At 34.4% G+C, this 23,966-nt stretch overlaps 2 pseudogenes; both read right to left on the bottom strand.

Annotated features, from left to right (window-relative positions):
* Positions 1-912: 912 nt before the first annotated feature.
* LOC124845534 (monolignol oxidoreductase AtBBE-like 13 pseudogene) lies at positions 913-2,717 on the bottom strand (annotated as a pseudogene).
* Positions 2,718-22,044: 19,327 nt separating this feature from the next.
* LOC124845541 (monolignol oxidoreductase AtBBE-like 13 pseudogene) lies at positions 22,045-23,966 on the bottom strand (annotated as a pseudogene).

Raw genomic sequence — 23,966 nt, 5'->3', positions numbered from 1 at the left:
TCTTATTTAAGTTTAGGCTATGATAATACAAAGTTGAAAATAATAAAAAAAATAATTCAATGAATATTAAAAAAAAACTATATATTAAAAAGTATGATTTCTTTTGTTATAAATATATTTTAAATATTTTAAAATAAATTATTAAGGACAACCTTATTTTGTTACAAATATAATTATTTAAAAACGAAGTTCAATGTATATATATTATTTATGTTAATTTTTATTAAGTAATATTATTTTAATTTTTACATAATAAAAATATAAAGAACATTGACCAAGAAAAAGAATCTATATAATAATTTAATATAAAAATAATGAATATGTTTTTTATTAAATATTTTTTGTAAGATAAAATTATTACATGACATTTTTTATGAAAATATAAATAATTTATATTATTAATAAATACATATTATTTTAAAAAGCATGATATTTTAAGATATAAATGTAAAATGTATTTTTTTAAAAATTTAATTCTGTTAAATGATGAAGTAATTAAAAATTATAAAAAGATTAAATTAAGAATAAAAAAATAGTATAGAAATATATTTTCATTTTTAAAACAAATCAATTTAAAAATAAAATAAATAAATAAATAAAAATAAAATAACTTCTATATATATGTAACAGAAAAAAATATAAATATAAAAAATTAACATTGTCAAATACCTAATCAATCATTTAACATGCCTATATCAATTCCTTGTTTTAAAATCTTCAACAACTCTTACTTTGTGTGTGTATATAGAGACAATTAAAGTATTAATTTATTAATAAAAAATAATTAAAATTACTCAAATAATTCATGAACACGTAAGAAATGAACTGTTTTGCCGAAGTTTTCAATTGAATTAAAAGATTACTAGTAGTAGGTAGCACAGTTTTTGTATAAGAAACAACACTTGACTCTCATGCATAATCAAGTTGAGATACACATATCACAAAGATAACAAATAATTAGGTACACTATATCGATCTAACAAGATCAAATCAACCATAAACAAAGTAACAAATATAATTTTATACTTATTGCTTTAAATTTGGATAGCACAGTCTAATGACTGTAGCAGCAAAAAGCCTTATTTCCCATTTTTTGGGTTTTGTGATCACACTGGAAGAGGTGGGATACTCTGCTCATGCCTGAAGACATTTTGAGGATCAACTTTTGTCTTAATCTTTACCAACCTGTCGTAGTTGTTCTTGAAATACCTGTAACCCCAAACACTTGCCTCTATGTAGCTCGTGCTATTCTTTGTGTTTACTCCCAAATCAAGATCTCTGTAATTCACATATTGTCCCCTTGGAAAGCTAGATACATAAGGAGCCATGTAGTTGTGAACGTTCCTAATCCAATCTATGTGCTTTGCAACGTTCTTGTCACCATCTTGCCAAAAGGACAAGTACAGACTTATGAACCTTGTTCCCTTTCTGTACGGGAAAGGGGTGTCAGATTCTGAAAACTGCTCCATCCTTCCACCATATGGGCTCCATGAAATCAAAGGGTTGTCTTCTGCAACCACCCTTTTCCACAATCCTTCGAGTCCAGTTTCTGGTATCGGTTCTCTTACAAAATCTGATTTTCCCTTGAAGAAGGTTTTCATCAGTGACTTTCCTAGCAGAACTTGAGGATTCGTGCCACTTGGAAAGCCAGCAAAATAGAGCACGGACTTGATCCAGCTAGTTTCCAAGCAATCCTTTCTTGTCAAACCCAACTCGGGGAAGCTTTTCTTCATGATTCCAAGGAGTGATTTGGCCTCACCAAGGAAGAGAGCATTGTACGAAGTTGTAACAGTTCTCTGTGTTCTTTGAATGATGATTCTTATGAAGAGATTGTCATCAACATAGGGTGCCACTTCCTGCCATCTTTGAAGAAGCTTGGTTGCACCTTGCTCAAGGGTCTTGTTAACTGTAAAAACTGTCACAGTTGAGGGCACGGGAACCAGCTTAATCTTCCACCAAAGAAGAATACCAAAGCTTCCACCTCCACCACCTCTTATAGCCCAAAATAAATCTTCCCCCATGGCTTCCCTGTCAAGAATTCTACCTTCGGCATCAACAATTTTAGCATCTAAGACATTATCCACCGCTAAGCCATATTTTCTCACCATGTTTCCATATGCTCCTCCTGTAATGTGCCCTCCAAGTCCTAAGCTTGTGCAAACCCCTGCAGGGAACCCATGAACTGAACTCTTCTCAGATATTCTGTAGTACAGTTCACCGTTTGTGGCACCAGCCTGAACCCAAGCAGTGTTGCTTTCGATATCAATCTTGATTTCACGGAGCTTGATCAAGTCAATGACTATGAAGAGGCTTTCAGTTTCGGAAACGTACGAGACTCCTTCAAAGTCATGGCCACCACTTAGCACTGTAAAATAAATCCCAAGTTGCTTGGAGCAAATCACTGCTGCTTGAACATGGGAATCACGGGTGGGTGTGAATATAAACTTAGGCTTTGGTGCCGAAGGTTCCAAAAGCCTTTTATTCTGCCCAGAGGAGTCAAGAACACTGCTGAATGAAGGGTTGTTTGGAGTGTAGATTAACGAGTTAAATGGAAATGTTCTGTCAGAATTTAAGTTGAGACATTTGACAAAACTTTCTTGATGTGTTGCTGAAGTTGCCAATGAAACGGATAATAGGATAACTAAAAATGACAACATGGCTTTTTTGCTAAGGTTGGAGACTCTTTGTTTTTGTGCCATGGATGGTGTCACCAATGTTCTATATATATTTTAGCTATTGTGCCAGAAGGATGTAGCATTATGATGTTTGAGGTAAGACATGCGTCAGGCTGACAAGAAGAGCATAAACATTTGTTTGCAGTGAATGTTCTATTTTTAATCATGATTTTTATTTGTTTAACAATTTTTTTAATAATGATAGAGTGGAACAAAAACTTTCATGCTTTAGCATTTTTTATTTGAAGCAATTTCAAATAAGATATGGCCTTTATAATGCAATCCTAGTTTTATTATATGAAGAAAGATACAATACAGCATTGATTATGTTGAAAATTTTCGTAGTTTATAATCTGACATTGACTTTCTCGTTTCATCTCAAAAGAAAATGTGGTATTACTATTAAACTTTAGTAATATACAAGCCAATGCATTATCCCACGGGTTTCGTGATGTTTTTGTGAATAATTGTACGACAGAGCCTGTATTTTTCCTTTTCGCAGCATTATGCTATCTTGTACCAAATAAAACAAATTCTGTATAATTTTATATTATCAGAAAACCTGGAATCCGTTTGGTGGCCTTGGATTGGTAATGATTCTTAGAAAAGAAAACAGAAGATAAAGAAATTGAAAACATTCAGTGGAAAAGAAAAAAAAAATTAACAAATAATAACATGCTTCACAAATGGTGCTCTAAGAGCAAGAAAACTAACCATATTATGCTTGATACATGCTTCAAAATTAAATTGTTCAAGGTCTTTCCTCTGATTACCTTTTTCTCCTTATTCGTATATTGATACAAAACAAAGGAAATTATCTTTTCCAAATAGTGCTACAAGAACACAAAATTGCTTTGAGCTTATGCATGTTGATTTATGGGGAGCCTTTTGTTTATTCCATTAATAGTTACAAATTCTTCTTAGCTCTTGTTGATGACTATATCATATTCACATGGATTCATTTAATTAAAATCTAAAATGGAAGGCAGGAATTTTATATTACTAAAATTCATTTTGATTGCACACTAAAAGTATTTAGATTTTATAATGGAAGAGTTCTTCCCCACTATAATTTTTATAATACTAAAGGTATTGTTCATGAATCCACTTGTGTGGAAACACATCAACAGAATGGAATTTTTCTGAAAAATCATCATCATCATTTCTAAATATATGTCCTGCTTTTTCAATTCAAAATTCCTAATATTTTTCTGATTTTTTGTTATGAAGTATGTTATGCATCTCATCAGTAGATTCCTATACCTTTTCTGAAATTAAAATCACTATGAAATGATTTTTAATTTGAAACTTGACCTTTCCTTCCTAAAAGTCTTTGTCTTTCTTTTTTCGAGCCTCACTGTTGGAAGAACAAAATTAGCTCCTTGAACCTCAAAATGCATTTTTCTTGGCTAAAACAAGTAGAAGCACAAGTCCTTTATAATAGGATAAATTATTGATCCTAATTAAAACTAAAAAATAAAGTTTGATCAATAATATGTTAGATAACTTTTTCTTATTCTTTTTCATAATATAGATCTCACTTAAACTTGCATAATTTTGTAACCTAAAAGAAAACAAGTGCAGGTGTTTGTATTATAAGTTAGTTATAATCTTACTATTAACATATTAAATGTGAAATTTGTTATCAAAATTCTTGCCCATTAATTATTTAATCAAACATAAAGTTCAATAAGATGTTATAACTTTATGGAAAATTACTATTACTAGTGCAGAAAAGACTTTTAACGTATGTTATTTTGGGCTTTTTATGTTTGATCCCGACTTGACGTCTTTATGGAAGACGTTAATGGGACGTCGGATAGCACAGGTCAGACGTCCATACAGACATCAAACAGTATATATCAGACGTCTACATAGACGTCCGACTGGGTGACAGCCGACGTCTAAGCCGCTGGAACGTGGGTAGCCCCTATAAGCCATTGGACGTCTGTATGTGCACTGACAGACGTCAATAGACGTCAGACAGTACCATAATAGACGTCAATAGACGTCGGACAATACCATAACAGACGTCTACTGGTGTTTTTCTTTTAAAATTAATTTATTTTTGCAATAAAACCACACTTGAAAAACAGAAAATTATCCCAAAACAGTATAATATATATATATATATATATATATATATATATATATATATATATATGTGTGTGTGTGTGTGTGTGTGTGTGTGTGTTTCAAGTTAACAAAGTACTAAAAAATAATCCAAAATCATTCTTCCACATAACTTATCATGTCCTCTAAATGATCACTTAACCATTCTTCCACATAATCCGTTCCTCGTGACGTGGTAGGCTGGTCCAATACTTCTTGATGTCAAGTTCAAACGGTATAAGTTCTCATTATGCCAAACATGAATAGATGGTCACGCATATTTCCTAAGTCTTGGAGTATTTGATTAAGACAACGAACACAAGGACAAAAATATGTCTCGTTCACAAACTTTGCATTTTGTTCAACATATTGCAAGAACTCCGAAACACCCTTCTCATATTCTTCACTGATGCAACGTTCATTCATCCAACTTCAATCCAGACTATGTTCGTAACATACTTCATCAGTTTCAATTTCTTAACTCTCACAAGGTTAGGCCCTACCCATTCAGAAAAATTATTTTTCATAAGTTGCTAAGTCACGTGCAAAGAAGTCTAACATGATAAATTCGATAAGATTTCAGTATCATTTCACATTAGTCTCCGAAATACACGAAATGAGAGTAGTCAGGGATGACCACAATCAAATATGCATTCGAAGAACAACACAAATAATCTGAACCGAAATTTTATCAATCTTATCTATAAACTCCAACGTAAATGTTATAACAAATTATGAAAATTAATTTTCCCAAACTGTCCAATCAGATAATTCAAAATTTAATACAAACGATTAAAAGATTAATCGTTTGTGTTAAATTTCAAAAGGGAACTAAGTTTCACTCAATGATTTGATACTTATAATCTAACATGTCAATCATAATAACACAACAAAACTGTATCACATGCATATTAATTCAAAAGCCAAATATGCATATCTAAAAGCCAATAACATGCATACGCAAAAACCATTAACATGCATACATAAAAGCCAATAACATGCATATATCCAAAAGCCAATAACATGCAATTCCAAAAGCCAATAACATGCAATTCCAAAAGCCAATAACATGCATACCCAAAAGCCAATAACATGCATACACAAAAACTTTTAAACAAAATTGCTAACCTTCTTAACAGATTAAAAACGTAGTGGAGGGAAATGGAGGAGTGCAAAACGCAAGAAATCGCTGCTCAAGAACTTCGCCCAAGGACACGAGCAAAACTACACCAAAACCCAACGAAAACACATTTTAATCGGTTCAAATGAAAGATAATTCATCAAAGAGTAATGTAATCGGAGTAAAATTAATTTTAAACGGTGCAAAAGTGAGAAAACGAACCTGAAAATCGTAGCCCGTGGAGAGAAAACACGAGGAAGATGATGAACAGTGAGTGCGTGTAACTGTTGCCTCGCGCGCTGGTTTGTCAATACCAGACCATTAGACGTTGGCTCGCCCCTAGCTGACGTCTAAATGGCTTTAAACGTGTATGCCCCTGCCTAGCCAACCTTTAAAGCATTTACAAATTAATTTTGGTGCACACTTTAGACGACCGGGATGGGGGTGGCCGACGTCTAATCTTTATTTAGATGTCGGGGCTGGCCGACAGACGCTTAATGGCAATTGAACAATAACTTTTTTCCAGCCCATTTGGCGTTAGGGGAAGGGGGGCCAACGTTTAAATAACCTATAGACGTTAGAGTGGCGAGATCGAACGTCTAAATGGCGTCAAAAAGTAACTTTTTGGATTCTGGGCTAACCCTTTAGGCGTTTGATATGGGTGGCCGACGTCTAAATAGACTACAGACGTCAGCCCCCTTGCACCCCGACGTCTATAACGAATAAATAATTAATTTTTTTACTTTTTCATATCTTTTTGGCGTCCATTTGGGGGGAGCCACTAGTGGAAAATACACTTTTTATAGCAATATTTTATACCTGTTAAAATCTATCAGGTATAGAAAGTGGTGTGGTGGCAATTTTGTAAATAAGTTAAACGTTTTTATACCGATTGTACTAAAAATAGGTATAAAATTGGTGCGGTGGCAAAATTGTAATAAAATAGAAACAATTCTGTACCTGTGAAACTTACGGTAGGTATAAATTATTTTTTTACACCGGTTAGATATTATAACCGGTTTGGATTATTCCCTCTCAGATCACTTTTTCTATTATACTCCTTTCTCGGTTTACTTTTTTTCGTTCTTGTTCTCCTTCACTCCTTCACATTTTCTTCGTAGTCATTCAGTCGTGTGTTGGTGGGCATTATTGTCGTTCATTTGTTAGACCTTCACGTTGTTCTCGTGCACTCGTTATCTCGTTGTCGTTATCACGGTGCCATTGTTGAAGCTTTCACAAAGATGGTTGGGTGAAGCTATTGTTCGTCATTGTTGAATCTCTTGTATGTGGTGAGTGAACCCTAACTTTGGTTGATTCTATATTGCTTCGCTTTCGTGGTGTGGTGTGGTGTGGTGTTCGTTTGGCTTGTACAATTGGCCCTCATCGTGTGGTCTGCCGAGTTTCCAACAACAACAAGGTAAGCCATTATGCTTGTTATTTTGTGAAAAGAACTGCTCAGTTTTTCTCATTGCCATTGTTGTTTCGATGAAGTTTAATATGGATATTATGCTTGTTGTTTTGTGAAAAGAATTGCTCAATTTGGGGGCTAGGGCAAACTTGACAGTTTTTGTATAGCAAAAGTCTTAGATGATGCTAGGTGAATCTAATGCGTAATTTGAAATTGTTGCAATGTTTGGTATAGGTTTTGAATTTAACGTAGATTTGATTAGGAGATGCAAGAAAATCTTCTTTGCACTCTGAATGAAATCTGAAAACTTGTTGTTTTGGTTATCCCTACCATTGCCTTCGTCATCATCTGATGAAAAGCTACATTATTCTCTCAACCAATGTTAAGCTTGGCTATTTTTGTTTGGCTAAATCTTCCTTACTTCTATAAGCTTGCTAATCTTTAATCTCAGGATTACACATTGAAGTGAGAATAATTAGAAAATAGAGAAGGGACATTTTGGTTGCAGCCTTAACCAAAAAGAGCCCAATAGAGTAAGGTAATTGTGCACTGAAAGTGGGATCTATCTATGGCTAGCTTTGTGCATGTTGTTGAGTTCTATGTGTTTAATTAGTGGTAGAGAATGTGGTGGTGGTAGAGTAATATGTTTTGTTAAACCTAATATGAAAGAAAATTAATCTTCAATCAAAATGTTATTTTGATACCGTGTTTGCTTTTCTTCATTTGTGGTAGTTTGAAAGTGCGAGTATCACCACAATAAAATGAGGCTTTCTTCCATAAGCTTTTATTTCTTCATTTTTTGTTAACTTCTCGTGTTTGGTGTTCTTGTTGCTAATCAGACTCTGTTCTCAGATTTTATTTATCAAGTTCAACAACTCTGGGTTTATTTGCTATCATGTTTGCTTCATAATTATCATTACTGGATTTGGTGATCCTATACATAGTTTATAATCGTATAACTTTTAAGGAAATTTAAAATCAGAGATTAAACCATACATACTAGAAAAAAATAGTAAACAAAAAGTCAGTATTTTACTATGCAATACCTTTGATCGGATTATGTAATGCAGAAGGACATATATTCATGTTATGTTGACATGCTTGTACTTTAATGTAGGTTCTGGACAGAGGGGAAAAGATAGAGCTTCTGGTAGACAAGACTGAAAATCTTCATCACCAGGTTAGTATGTCATACATATGCATCTGTTGGTTATCTGTTCTGTATTCATACGTGTGTGAGACATGATACAAATGCATTCATTTATCTTTTTCTAATAACCAACTTATCGGTTTCTTTCTTCATGATGCTTTCTGACTTCAATGATTTTAAGGAATGACACACTAAACATTATTAGTTGAAATTTAATTTCCTTTGCTTTAGTTTCCTTGTTTTTGAATGTGAAACATGAAATTTTAAGATTTGAGTCAATCAGTCACCTGGAACAATTACTTTGAATGACTCTAATTTCATTAACCAAAGACTCTTTGTACTTGCTTGACTGGAGTGGCTCAACTTGTTTCCATTTGAGATCATAATTTGATGTTTATTCTTGTATTATGCTATCACTAGTGCAAAATAGACTTTTTATTAGGTTTGGTGAGGTTTGCTTCTTTCAACATGATAGGATAGTGCTGAAAAAACATAAGTGGAACGTAGTTTGGTAAGATTAGATGGACAAAAAATCTCTTTGTTAAATTTGACAGAACTTGACCATGAGTCTTTACTTCAACCATGCCCAAATTTTTACACCCCAATAGTCCTACATTTGCATTGGTTACCTATATCACCAATTTTTTTAATGGGAGGTTTACCTATATCTTTTGGTTTGGGAGATGGGTTTGGATGGTGTTAGATCCCTGACCCTTGCACATTGAAATTGAAGAGAGGATCTGGAAGGTGTATTAGAGAAGGAACAGAAGAAAAAAATATGATTATTAGTCAGATGACCAGTCAGTCAAAGCTGGCAATGAGTTTGACAGGTAAGAGTGGGAATGAAGTCATGATACTCACTATGTTCCAACAACTCTGAGTGTGTTTCTTTCTGTCTAATTTGTGCCAAAAAGTCTGGCCATCCCAAAGTCTGATATCTTTGGGTTCATTTCATTGTCAAGTTGAACGTTGCTTGCCTTGAGATCCCTGTGGATAATCCCGAGTCTAGAATCATGGTGCGGATAAAGTAGGCCTCTAGCTGTGCCACATATAATGTTGTAGCATCTGTTCCAGTCCAACATGGGTTTTTTTGGCTTAGTAGACAGTCAGTGGCAAACAACCAAATGAATCATGGGAGGTGGAGAATAAGAGATGCTTAATGGTGTGACCCTTAGTGCAAACTATGGTGTAAGGGAGGTGGAGAACCATAGTCCTTTGTTTGAGGGGAGGATTGTTAGGATATAAACAAAAGATACCTTCATTGGTAAGAGGCCTTTTCGATTGGTACCAAAAGAAAATTCGTGAAGACTTGGCCTAGAACGGACAATATCTTACCACTATGGAGACCTATGTATGTGTTGTCCTTCCGTACACCATCTACATAAATCACAATCACATCACTAAAAGAATGTTTTTAATATACAATTAGACGACACTGAGTGCCTCTAACATAGCATACAACCTCACACAAATTTCAAAGCAAATTTATCATCACAAATCTTAAGGAGAACAATCGTGCATGACATATTTATCTAACTAAAAACTTTTAATCGACGATCCCAACAATCAAACTTAAGAATTACATGATACAGACTAACTATCAATATTTTAGCTTGATCCAACGATTAACGGAGTAGAAAACTATATTTTCCCAAAGTTGTCTCATAATGTCCATTTTTACCTATTTTTGTGTGTCTATTGTCATGAATAAATTAACTCTTTCCTAGCTTTAATCTTGTTTGATCCTCAAGTTTAACGTATTTGGTATTGTTTTGTATTTTAGTTTTTTTAATGTTTGTTTTACCTCTAATATCTTTGTTTATATGTGTAAAATAAATGAATAAGGAGCAATTATAATGGAGGAAAACAAGCAAGAACTCAAGGGAGCATGTTTTAGACAAGAATTCATCATTTTAGAGCAAATACCTACGTTGAGCGGCACCAAACTCACGCTCAACGCTGCAAAGTCAGAGAGCAACCAGTGTTATAGAGGAGCCTGACACTAAGCGACACAAACGTAGCACTGAGCAGTGGTTTGAATGAGAGGCCATTTCGCATTTTAACTAATATGGCGTTGAGCGGTGGCATCACTAACATGTCAAAATGGGGTATTTAAACATGTTTCTCGTGAGCTTTTAGAAAATCCTTGTTAGAAAAGTAGCCCTAATATGTCAAGCCAAGAGGGGGAGGGGGGTGAATTGGATTTTAAATTTTTTTTTTAAATCTTTGAATCTTGAAATCAATAATAAAAAATGTTTGAATCAACCAAGTAAAGAAATATGAACGAAAGATCAAAACACACAGATTTATACTGGTTCAACTATTCGCAAGCCTACATCCCGTCTTCCATCAACAACCTTAGTTGGGGGGAAATCCACTAATCAAGATTTAAGTACAAAAGAATACAATGATGCTCTCAATTGCTATCCTCACACCACTCAAATCTGAAAACAACAATACTAAAGAGGATACACTCACTCTCAATCAACTAAAAGAGATGATACACTCAATCTCCAACAATACAAGAGAGTAAATATTCACTCTCCAACCTGGCCTACCCAGCACAGGTACCAAATTACATCAAATGAATAAAAACATGATTTGATCACACTACTATAGTGCAGAAAGATCAGAACATATGAAGTCCAATGTATCTTGAATGAATTCTTGATTCTTGATCACCAATGAAGCTTTAAATCCTCCAAGAATACTTCTTGAGAAACCTGTACTCAAAACTCAGAGAGAATATTAGAATTTCCCAATTAAAAACGTTAAAGAGTCAGGTCTAAATATGGTTTATATAGAAAAACCAAATTATGTCGCAGTTTAATCAATTATGTTAATAGCGTAATCGATTATGCTTTTCTTTCTATTTTAATCGATTATGGTACTTATAGAATCGATTATTTTGACATTTATGCTTATAACTACTTCCTTCAACTAACCTAACATATTAGGTTAATAACACAATGGATTAGGCCTTTCTTTCTATTTTAATCGATTGTGTAACTTATATAATCAATTATTTTAACAATAAGCCTGTTTCACTTCCATTTGTCTTTCCTAACAGATTATGTTATCTGTATAACAGATTATTCCTTTCTCTTTGTTTTAATCGATTAGATAACTAATGTAATCGATTATAACATAGTGTTTTGTCCTATTTTGCATTCTAAGTAATCTGGCTTAATTTAATGGACTATATTACTAATGTAATCGATTAATACTACTAGAAAACTTTATTCTTAATATGTTTAGGCCTATTTCATTAATCATGAAAGGATTAATACATCTAGCACAAACATGTTAATGATTTAAACACTTGTTATGTCATTTTGTTGTCCAAGGATGATTAAAACCATTTCTAATCATTTAAAACCATTCAACATCAAAAACCAATATATGTGGAGTCTATGCTCCCCCTATCAACAATCCTCTTCTTCCATACTTCATTCTCGACCTAGGACGACTAAGAAAGGCCCTTGGAGGTTGTTAGAGGTGTTGAGAAGCTCTCCCATCCCTCCTTGGGTCATCAATCGTCATCCATGGTGTTTTCCTTTCTTAGGGTTGATGAGGGAGAGGAGCTACGAATTGAAGGCGTTGAGGTGAAAGAGAGGCACAATAGAAGCATGGAGCAATTGCCAAAAATCTTTGGAGAAGACTTGCATATTCTCTTTGGTTTCCATTTTTTCCCTATCTTTTCAAATTTAGAAGCTTAAGTTCTCCATCATGAAGAACTATTCTTATTTATTAAGATTGGTTGTAAAACATGGAACTCTTGTGTAATTTTGTGTTATTAATGATATGTGTGTTTCCAGTTCATGTTAGTATTCAAATTTCATGCTTAATGCTTGATGTGGATTGTTCCCATGTTTGATTTGTGATTATTGAGGTGTTGGTAAATATTTTTACACTAGTGCAGTCAAGAGAAACGACAGCGGTTATTTTTGCCCACAGGCAGCGGTTCCTGAACCGAGGCATATATAGGCGAGGCAAAAAGGGGTAGACTTTTTGCCTCGGTTCACAACCAAGGCAAAAGGGGGTAGGTTTTCGCCTTGGTTCCTTCTGAACCGAGGTAGTATCTCAGACTCTACTGCCTCGATTGGCACTTGAAAAAGTGTTGCCATCAGTGAGAGAAAAAGCAGAATACGCCTATGAAGGACAAGAACACGAAAATAATCGATGAAAACAAAACAAAAATCATACCTAAAGTAGTTAATTAACATGCATTTGTATCAATTAAGATTACATGTGACGGTCGTCAAACTTCGTTCGAGAAAATTTTGAGCAAAGAAGAGGGTCTCGCGCGTTAAGATAAAGTGAATGGATTTTCAATCTCCCGCTCAAATTTTTATTGTGTTCACTAACTTTTTGACGTCTAACATTGAGGCATTCGACGTTTTATATCCTTTTACATCGAATTATAATTCTAAACGACATTTAATAATTGCATTTATTTACAAAATTGCCACAGGTCATTTTTAACGTTGGCTATTGATAACAGTTGAAAAAGTGTTATTTTCATGCTTAAAATTGATACTAAAAGCAACCTTTAACACTTAGAAACTAGCTTGAAATCATACTTTTGGTTATATTTTTAGAAATAAGAGAGCTGGACAGGTTTATGCTTGATTTCAGTGTTTTTATGCAGGTTTTAAGATGAATTTGGTGAAAGAAGTGAAGAAGGATAGAGATGGAATCAGAAAAGACATCAAAAAGTGCAAAAGAAGAAGCCGTAAGTACCGCTCAGCGGCAGTTCACCGCTGAGCGGCACTCAGAAACCCACGTTGGCTCCGCTGAGGGGTGAAAAGGCCGCTGAGGGGAGAAAAACAACTCACGCACTTACCGCTAAGCGGTAGTTTACCGTTGAGCGGCACTATTTTGGGCTTGGGCCTAATTTTTTGTAATTTTAGAATAGTATATAAGCTTTAGGACGTCCTAGGGTTTGTATCTTTGGCTGAGACGAAGCAAACACTCTCTTTTCCACCCCTTGAAGGAAGATCTTGGATGCTCAGGCTACCTCCTCCTCTTTCTAGGGTTCTATCTTTCATTCTTTCATTATTGTTCATCTAGTTTCACCATGAATATGGTGAACTAAACCTTGTATTATTGTTGGGGAATTAATGTAGTCTTGTGAAACTCTCATATATGGAATTTGTTTTAACGTCTTATATTAAGATATATGCTTTCTTTCATCTTTAGTTAGGGTTTTTCCTCTTTGCTTATTGCTTGCTTTGTTTAACTCATTCATTGTCATGATTATTGATTTTGTCGATACGGGAACGTACGGGGAAATCTAGATCCGAGGAATTTCTCCCAATAGCATATTGGTTGCCTTTAAGCTCCTACACTTCAGAACTAATTACTAGGAATGCTCGGAATTGTATGAACTCCTAATTAAGGATAGGCCTTCTTGCAAGGTGATTTAGAGAGTGGCATTAGCAATTGATGAAAAGAATGATGAATTCCTAAAGTATATGAGAGTGGATAAGATGAAATTGATAACCCCAACAATAAACTCATCCATCTAATTCATTAAAGTGTTTGTATTCTGTTTTTCTCCATTGATCAAATTCATGCATACATATTTAATTATTGTCTCTTGCATTTAAACCTACAATCAATTTGTTCTTAAAGTCTTAAATAATCAACAAATCATATAGCTAAACTAGGCCGTGAGTCCTTTGGGAAAATGATACTTGGTCTTACCTTGTTTTATTACTTGATATGATTCGGTCACACTTGCCGATTGTTAAAAAAGTTTGTGGCGCCGTTTTTTGGTGTTCATAAATTTGTCATCAGCTATTGAGTGATTAGACGTTGAACGCGTGACGTTATAATCTGTTTTTGCACTAGTGAAAGTGCAAGCTACATTCAAAATATGTTAATGTTTGTGCTCAATGATTCCATTTTGTTGAGGTGATTCAATGCATGATATTTCATGAAAAATGCCTTTACAAGAGAAGAAATCAATTAAGAAAATTCCTTTCCATTGTCAAACCTTAACCGTTTAAGTTTGATATCAAATTATTTTTCAATGAAATTGATTTTCAATGAAATTGATGAAGTCTGGAAGAACAATTTTGACCTCAGCTTTTGATTTTAAAATATGGACCAAGGTGAACCTACTGAATTCATCAACAAGTGTTAAAAAATACTTATGACCATCAATTGAAATAGTTTGTAAGGGTCCCCAAATCTCAGCATGTAACAACTCAAAGAAATGAGAACTCTTGGATATGCTAATAGGAAAGGGTAGTTTCTTATGTTTGGCAAAATGACAAGTTTCACATGGAGCATAATCCTTGTATATCATATCAGTATTTTGAGAAGACAACAAATGTAAAATTGAATTCCAAGCATGTCCGAGTCTATTATGCCACAAAGCACTGGTATGGACTGCATGCACAGTAGAAGGATTTGATTTATTGATAACAAAAGTTTGTAAAATTGTATGACAACTCAAATCATGTGATTCTTCAAGATAGTACAAGTCATTAGTCTTTCTAGCTGCTCCAATAATCTTGAAGTGATACTTCTGGAAAAGAAAACAATGAGAATCACAAAACACTATCATGCAATCAATGGTGGAAACAAGTTTAGGAACATATATTAGGTGAACAGAAAAGTCAGGTACGAAAAGAGCATTAGTAAGTAATAAATCACCTATATGGATATTCCCTGAAAAATAGGCAATGACAATAGTGTGATTAGACAATTTAATGTTTATGGGTTTTATAGGATGAAGGGTATGAAAGAAAGATTTGGTTGGACATATGTGATCAATGGCACCACTATTAAGGATCCAAGGAACAAAAGTAGATGTACCTAAATTGTGAACAAAGGCTTGATTCATTGAGGAGGAATGATCCTTAGTGTGTTGGAGCAAAGCCAAAATTGCTTGATACTAGTCTTTAGAGAAAGTGAACTGATTATTGGGAGGATTGCCATCCAAATCAAGGTGTTGTATGGAGTAGCTGAATCTATTTCAACCAAATGGGCAGAAGCTTTGTTGTGTGGCTTATTCTTTCTGTAACCAGTAGGAAAACCAATGCGGAAATAACAGGTCTCAATAATGTGATTGGTTTTCTTGCATTTTTCACAAAACTTGGTGTTCTTCGAATTATTCTTGCTCGAATTGGAGTTGATTCTATTGGAAGAGGTAAAACATGATGGATCATTAGAAACAACAGTGAAAGCCAAAGAATTTGAAACAAAGGGTTTGAGATTGAGGCCAAGGAATTCATGTTCATGCTGAAGAACCATAGAAAAAGTTTTGACAATCGAAGGCATAGGATCAAGGATCATAATCTGGGAATGGACTTGTGCATAACTCTCATTAAGTCCACAAAGAAAATGAATGACATAATCATCCTCTCATTCTTTATGAAGTTTAGAAAGAAGACTGCAAGCACATTGTGTCAAGCAGGTGCAAGTCAGAACACACCTATAGAGCTCCAACTCTTTCCATAAAATTTTTAGTTTTGTATAGTATTCGGAAACAGATAAATCACCTTAATGACAGACAAGAATCTGATCCTGAAGATCAGAGATCCTAAATTTATCAGCATGAGAAAATCGATCCTTGAGATCCCTCCAAATCTCTGACGATGTGTCCATCCACATCATTGATTGCTTGATCGAAGGAGTCATGGAGCGGGTGAGCCAGGACATCAACATTCGATTGGAGTGACGCCAAGCCTTGTGAGAGGTGGACAAGAAAGAGTGCCATCAATGAACCTCTCCTCGTTTTTGGTTTCCAATGCAACCATGTCTCGTTCCCATTGGTGACAATTTCTCTCCGTGAGAAGAGGCATAACAAGCACCAATGTTGGATTTTCACTAGGATGTAGGTATAGCGGGTTGACCGGATTCATTAGGTGATCCGGTGTCTGGGTAGGGTTTTGGCTGAGGAAATCCATGGTCAAATATTAAGGAAGAGGATAAAAAAGTTAGGCGAAAGAAGCAGTGGGTGTCAACAATGATACCATGACAAAGAATAAAAAGTGGGAATAAAATTTAGTATGGGTAAACCTCAATCCTCATTATTCCAACCCATTAGTAAAGGACTGTGTGATGTTCAATTTATACAGCAAAGTAAATGCAAGAGATAATTTTAGAAAGGTTAAATAATCATTCTAACAAACTAACAAATAAAGCAACAAATAAAATATACGGTGGGATCAAGGAAATAATGTCAGTTGTAATAAAAATAGAAAACATGTCTTTTTCACATGAAATTAAAACTCAGAGAACGTTGATAGATTGTGACCAGATAGCATAGAAAGGAAAGTAAAGGAGAGGAAGGGTAGAGAATTCTATAGCCGATAACTACTAACTAACTGAATGACTAATTTTCCAACTGTATGAGTTAAGTTTAATGTAGTCTCTTATATTCATATAACTAAAATGTATAGTTACATTTCCAATTGTATGAGTTCAGTGTACTCTCTTATATTTCATATAACTATAAAATGTATAATTACATGTATAATTTCAACTTATTTGGCATGTAGAAAAAAAAAATAAAAGACGGGACTAATGGAGATGTCGTAGACGACTCATAATTTAAAAATTCTTGAAACCTTTTTTGTAAAGACTGGGAAGAAGTCAGCTCTAGGAGAGGACACGTGGCAGTAGATAATGGGATTAGATCATTTAAAATAAAATAATTTTTAACATAAGAACTCTAGACTCCAAATCACTCCATTATCTGAGGAAAACCTTGTCACTCTTCAAAGCTCTTTCTTCCTTCTCTACCTTCTCTCTACAAAATCTCTTCACTAAGCCATTTGATTTCCGGTCAGGTGGTGCCCAATCATCCACAACGTAGAAACCTTCAAAACCGACCGATCCGTTTCGGGTCTTAGTCGGGTAAGTAGCTCTATCCAGTTCTCCGTTGTTCTTGAACTGGGACATTGTTGTACGCATGCATCTTCTGTTTTCCCTTTTCTGTTCTCTGCAAAAGTTTGAGCTCTAAGAGTTGTTTCCATCACCATTTCGGTGGTTGTAGGGCAATGTTTAAGTTCTTCACCGAGTAGGGTACTGTGGAAGCGGTGTTGTGAGCTGGGTTGTTCAACTCCAAGGTAAGGGGAGTTAGGATATTCTTTAAATTGGTTGCATGTGATGTATGTAAACTGAGTTTTGTACTACTATGCTGTTGGTATTGTGTTTTGGTTTAAGAAGATTTATTTGCATGTGTTGGACTGTATGACTTTGGAACAGGAGTGTGATGGTGGTAAACTATTTTTGAGATATATCTAATTGTTGGAAATAATCATGTTGAAGTGCTTGGGGTGAGAAATCTATTCTAACATCGATTTTTATAGAAAACTTAGTGTTCTAGTAGGGTTTTGGGTCACTTTGAGAGGAAGTGAGGTAGTGATTTTGAGCATTGGAGGTCTTGAGTGCAATTGGGTTGTTTGGGTAGCCCAGATAGGTCAATTTTGACTTGTTAGGAACATCAAACTGGTCTAAAACGAGTTACAAGTAGTAGAATTGGATTTGGGTCCCTAAGTTGTGGAAATTGGTATTTTAGAGTTGAATTTGAGTCTTAATCACTCTAGATTTGTAGTAAGGAGGGTTGGGATCGTCTAGATAAGTTTAATTAAGTATAAAACACGAATTAGGGGTGTTAGAAGTTGGGGAAAATGATTAGAAATGGTAAAGGGTGTGTGAGTTGCATAATTCTGCAGAATTTGCGTTCTGTAGATTATGCAGACTCATTGAGCGAATTGTTTCGCACAACGAGTCACCCTGGCGAGATGCTCTCTGTCAGGGCATTCGCACAGCGAATTGGTGCGTTGTGCGAATGGCTAGAGAGGGTTGCTCTCTGTTTAGTGATTCGGATAGCGAATCTGGGCGCTGTGCGAATGGTGGTTGCTTGGGAAAATGCTAGTTTAATTCAAATAGCGAATTTGGGGCGCTATGCGAGGCTTTAGGGTCTGATAATGTGTAGCAGAATTTTCAGTTTAGCTAAGCGCACAGACTTACTGTGTTGAGCGAATGGACTTTGGCTAAGCGCAAAGGCTTGGTACGCTGAGCGAATGTGAGTGAGTAAAACCTACTGTTTCTGTTATTCGCACACCGAGTTTGGTGCGCTAAGCGACTTGCCCAGAACCTGTTTTTATTCTTTTTATTCCTGTTTTCTTATAACCTTGAGCTATGTTTTGATTAATAGAATAGTGTAAAAGTATCTATGATATTGTATGATCAATGAGGTTATATGTTTGGATTTAATGTGATAATATTATGGTATTTGGTTGTTCATGTCTTGAGTTAAGTTTTAAAGTGACAGTATGGTTGATGTTGAAAGTGGAAAGTATCGTTATTGGATGTAATTCCATGATCCTCAAGGAGAGGATTTATGGTGGTGCCCTTAGTATGTTTAGAATGATTTGCAAGAAGCTCAGTTTTGGGGGTTATCCTGAAGCTCCAATACTCTTTCTTCTCACTTAGAGAGGATTGATCTATGTGGTGAGGAGTATCAGGAGGTCTTAGTCTTGGAGGCTTTCAGTATGCTCCAAGGCGTGGTACAGACTAACCTCGTGAGTGTGGTAGGATGAAACCCATTGGCAATGGCTTTCCAAAGCAGTAGAAGCCACCACGAGTGCATGACCCGCTATAGCTCGGCAATCATTCTAAGTCCAACAAGTCAAGTTTAAAGCGTAACAAGTTATGATGTGTGATCTAGTTTACTTAATATAAGCATGTATGTTGTGTGTTATTGTAATAGTATGATTTCTTCTATATCTAGCTCACCCTTGCTTCTGTGTATTGTTTTCTCTTTTGTAATGATCACTTTAATGGTGTGAGCTTAGGGATGCAATCTTTTGAGTTGGCTAAACGGGAAGTTAGATGAGAAGTTTAAAGTGTAGGTTGTGCTTTTGGTCCTTCAGGTGAAGAATTTTATTCTTCGCAAATTTATAGTTTGTTGTATCATTATCTATGTAATGTTCATTTTAGTAGTTTCATATTACTAAATTGGGATGTTACATTTTTTAATTTAATCGTTTTGTATTATATTTTCTTGAGAAAAGAAAGGTTTGAAAAACTTCATTATTTTTATTTTTTATGTTTGAACGTAAATTGAATATTAAATGTTGTAATTTAATATATTTTTTATAAATTAATATATTTATTTTTGAAAAACTTCATTATTTCCATTTACTATGTAACGAATATTAAATGTTATCGTTTAATATATTTATTATATTTAATTTATTTATTATATTTAGTATATTTAATTTATTATATTTACTATTATGTTTCGATACTTCAAATCGAGTCACTAAAATCGTATTCGTGTCCAAAATTTTAAGATGTTTTTACAGATACTTAGTATTTAATCTATAAAATAATAATATTTTTATGATGATAAGAATTTATAATTTTTTATGTTAACAACTTTAATATATATTATTTTAATTTGAATTTACAAAATAACAATCATATATTTATCATATGTATCATATAACCATTTGATCAATAGAGACACGAACAATTGTAATACCATCTTATGACCGAATAGTTATGATCCATTGACCGAACGGTTGTTCTATAGAACAATTACATCTAATACTAATTAACTTACAAGAAAATATGATTATTATCAATTGATCCATAATTAGGTCATCTCTAATCCGAAACTTATTCTAAAATTTGTAAATACATATTTGAGGTAAAGAAGTAGGTGAAACATTTTATACACATTAATTGCTAGATATGTTAAATCATTACTAATTTTGGCATAGAAACTTCAGTAGATAACTTCCAAGTTTGATAGAGTATGGACACTTAGGGATGACAACGGGTCGGGTCGGGCACAGGTAGTGCCTACCCGCAACCCGATCCGCCGGATAAAATTGTACCCGCTACCCGTCTGGGTACCCTTTTAAAAAATAACCGCGGATATTTTAAAATCTACGGATACCCGCAGATACCCGCAAAAAATAAAAAATATATATTTAATACATTTTTAAAATTAAATTTAAATAAAATTACAAAAATATATATATTATATAAATTAAATTAAATATAAATTAAAATTTAATTTTAATTAAATTTAGTCTAATAAAATATAAATTTATTTTATTTTTAATTAAATTTAATTAAAAAATATATAATTTTTTTTTTTAATTTTTTGCAGGTAACGAATACTCACGGAGCCGGTAGTATACAACCCGTACCCGACCCGTTTAGAAGCAGAAAATACCCGTTATCTGTTACCTGTGGATAGTAAATACTCGCGGATAATAACTATCCGCCGCGAATTTTACCTGTGGATAATCGTGCTCACGAATAAAATTGCCAGTGAACACTTACAATGGAGTGAAAACAGTAAAACCTTCAAAACACTCGCAACACAGTGACACGTTAAAGTTGATCTCAACCAAAACACCATATTTTTTAGAATTATTGTACACTTTTCAATATCATATATTTTTTTTAAAATAAACGTATCAGTGTATCATATAGGTGTCATATCTGATACACGTATTGTATCCGTAAATCGTAGTATTTAATCAATTGAATGAATTTCTTTTTATTCAAAAGCTTAATTTAAAAATTGTTGAAACTTTTTTTTAAATTATAGACCGTTTTGTATTAGCTTTTGTTGGGAAAAGAAAGGTATGAAAAACTTCTTTATTTTCATTTCGATGTTTGAACGAATATTACATGTTGTAATTTAATATAATTTTTTTTATAATTGATATAGTTATTATATTTAATCAGTTGAATTAATCAATTGAATGAATGAATTTTTATTCAAAAGCTTAATATAAAAATCGGTGAAACCTTTTTTTAATTACTGACCCTTTTGTATTAGCTATTTGTTGGGAAAAGAAAGGCTTACAAAACTTCATTATTTCCATTTAAGATGTTTGTACTAATACTAAATGTCGTCATCAATTGAAAACGTTCAAAAAAATTTAACAACAAAATTTATATTTTACTTTCAACAACAATTTCGGAAGGTCATTCACAAAAATTTTCCTACCTTAAGTCCAGAAGATATCATCACTAGAGAAACTAGAGAGAAGTTTGGTACCACCTGCTTACAAAACAAGATATGCAAAACATGTTTTACCTCTGTTGTTCTCTTCTTTATACGTTCAAGAAATATGTTGCAACTCTTTTTATTTCTTTGACATTACTGTTTTTTTTTATAACATTTTTTTTAACTTCCAAGAAAAGATATTTGAACATTGCAATACAATTGTTGGACCATTACCTCTTCAAAAACTTATGAACAATTGTCAAGATCCTAGTATCTATAAACTTTAACATAGTACAACAATGTCACAAATAAAATGTGTCTCTCAAAATTCTAGGGTAGTTATTTTTATTTAAAATAATTTAGAGCATTGCACAAATAAAAAGACTATCATATTTAACTTTTAAAATTTGAGTCCAAATATTCATTGAAACGAGATTGTAAGTGGCTGAACAACTTTTAATTTGAATACCGTTTTTAAAACCTTAGATGATCAAGTGATTACTTAATTGATTAGATAGAAATGATGAAGCCAAAATTTTGGATATTGATCGATATAGTAAACAAAAATAAATGGCACGGTGAGAGAAATTCGTTTTCCTCATTCAAGAATTTATTTTTGCATTAAAGAGAAACAACAGTTCAGCCACTCAGACGCATGATACTGAAATACACAAATCTGTTTCTCACAACTTCAACTTGGCCAAAATCAAAGCAACTAATATAATTGTATTATATCCTCCTTTCTCTCCGTTAGCACATTAAGTTATTAACCCTCTCACAAATTTATGGATACCACAGTCTGTAGCAGCACAAAGCCTTATTTCCCATTTTTTGGCTTTTGTGATCAGAATCGACGAGTTGGGATACTCTGCTCATGTCTGAAGACGTTTTGAGGATCCACTTTGGTCTTAATCCTTACCAACCTTTCGAAGTTCTTCTTGTAATAACTATAGCCCCAAGAACGTGCCTTTTCATAGCTTGTGCTGTTCTTGGTGTTTTCTCCCAGATCAAGGTCCCTGTAATTCACATAGGCTTCCCTTGGGAAGCTAGAAACATAAGGACCCATGTAGTTGTAAAGCTTCCTAATCCAATCTATGTGCTTTGCAGGATTCTTGTCTCCCTTTTCCCACAAAGTCAGGTACTGAATTTTATACAGTGTTCCGTTTCTGTGAGGAAATGGAGTGTCAGATTCTGAAAACTGGCTCATTTTTCCACCATATGGGTTCCAAATCATCAAGGGGCTATCGTCTATCAGCAACCTTCGCCACAGCCCTTCAAGACCCGTTTCTGGTATTGGTTTTCTCACAAAATCTGATTTGGCCTTGAAGAAGTTCTTGAATGTTGACTTTCCTTTGAGAAGTACTTCAGGAGGGGTGCCACTTGGAAAGTCTGCAAGATAGAGCACAGATTTGATCCAGCTAGTTTCCAAGCAATCTTTTCTAGTCAAACCCAACTCGGGGAAGCTTTTCTTCATGATTTGGAGGAGTGTGCTTGCCCCACCAAGGAAGAGAGCATTGTAAGAAGTTGTGACAGTCCTCTGAGTCTTATTTGCAGCACTGGATGGTTGAATGATGACTCTGATGAACAGTTTTTCATCAATATAAGGAGCCACTTCCTGCCATCTGTGAAGAATCTTGGTTGCACCTTGTTTAAGGCTTTTGGTAACTGTAAAAACAGTCACAGTTGGTGGCACCGGAACCAGCTTTACCTTCCACCAAAGAAGGATACCAAAGCTTCCACCTCCACCTCCTCTTATTGCCCAAAACAGGTCTTCCCCCATGGCTTTCCTGTCAAGAGTTCTGCCATTGGCATCAACAATTTTAGCATCTATGACATTATCCACCCCAAGGCCATACTTTCTCATCATGCCTCCATATGCCCCTCCTGTAATGTGCCCTCCAATGCCTAAGCTTGTGTAAAGGCCTGCAGGGAAACCATGAATGGAACTCTTCTCATATATTCTGTAGTACAGTTCACCAGTCGTGGCACCAGCTTGAACCCAAGCAGTGTTGCTTTTGATATCAACATTGATGCCACGGAGCTTGACCAGGTCAATAATTATGAAGGGGTTCTCAATTTGAGAAACATAAGAGATTCCCTCATAGTCATGGCCTCCACTTCTCACAATGAAGTGTATCCCAAGTTTCTTCGAGCAAATTACTGCTGCTTGGACAAGAGAATCACTGTCGGGGGTGAATATAAACTTAGGTTTTGGTTCTGAAGGCACCAAACACCTTAGGTTCTGTGCGGTTGAATCAAGGATGCTGGTGAATGAAGGGTTGCTTGGACTGTAAATTAATGAATCAAGTGAAGGTTTTCGGCCTGAATTCAATTTGAGACATTGGACAAAACTTTGTTCAAGAGAAGCTGAATTAACCAATGAAACTAATAGAAGGAGGACTAAAAGTGACAAGGGTATGATTGGAGACACCATGGTTTTCTGTTCTCTGTTTTGTGGCAAAGAAGTGTATCACCAATGTTCAATATATAATGGGGCCATC

Source organism: Vigna umbellata, chromosome 1, assembly GCF_029865625.1.
Source record: "Vigna umbellata cultivar VRB3 chromosome 1, Vumbellata_1.0, whole genome shotgun sequence".
Taxonomy (NCBI): Eukaryota; Viridiplantae; Streptophyta; class Magnoliopsida; order Fabales; family Fabaceae; genus Vigna; species Vigna umbellata.
Note: the sequence above shows the minus strand (reverse complement) of the source record. Positions and strands in the feature narration are given on the sequence as shown.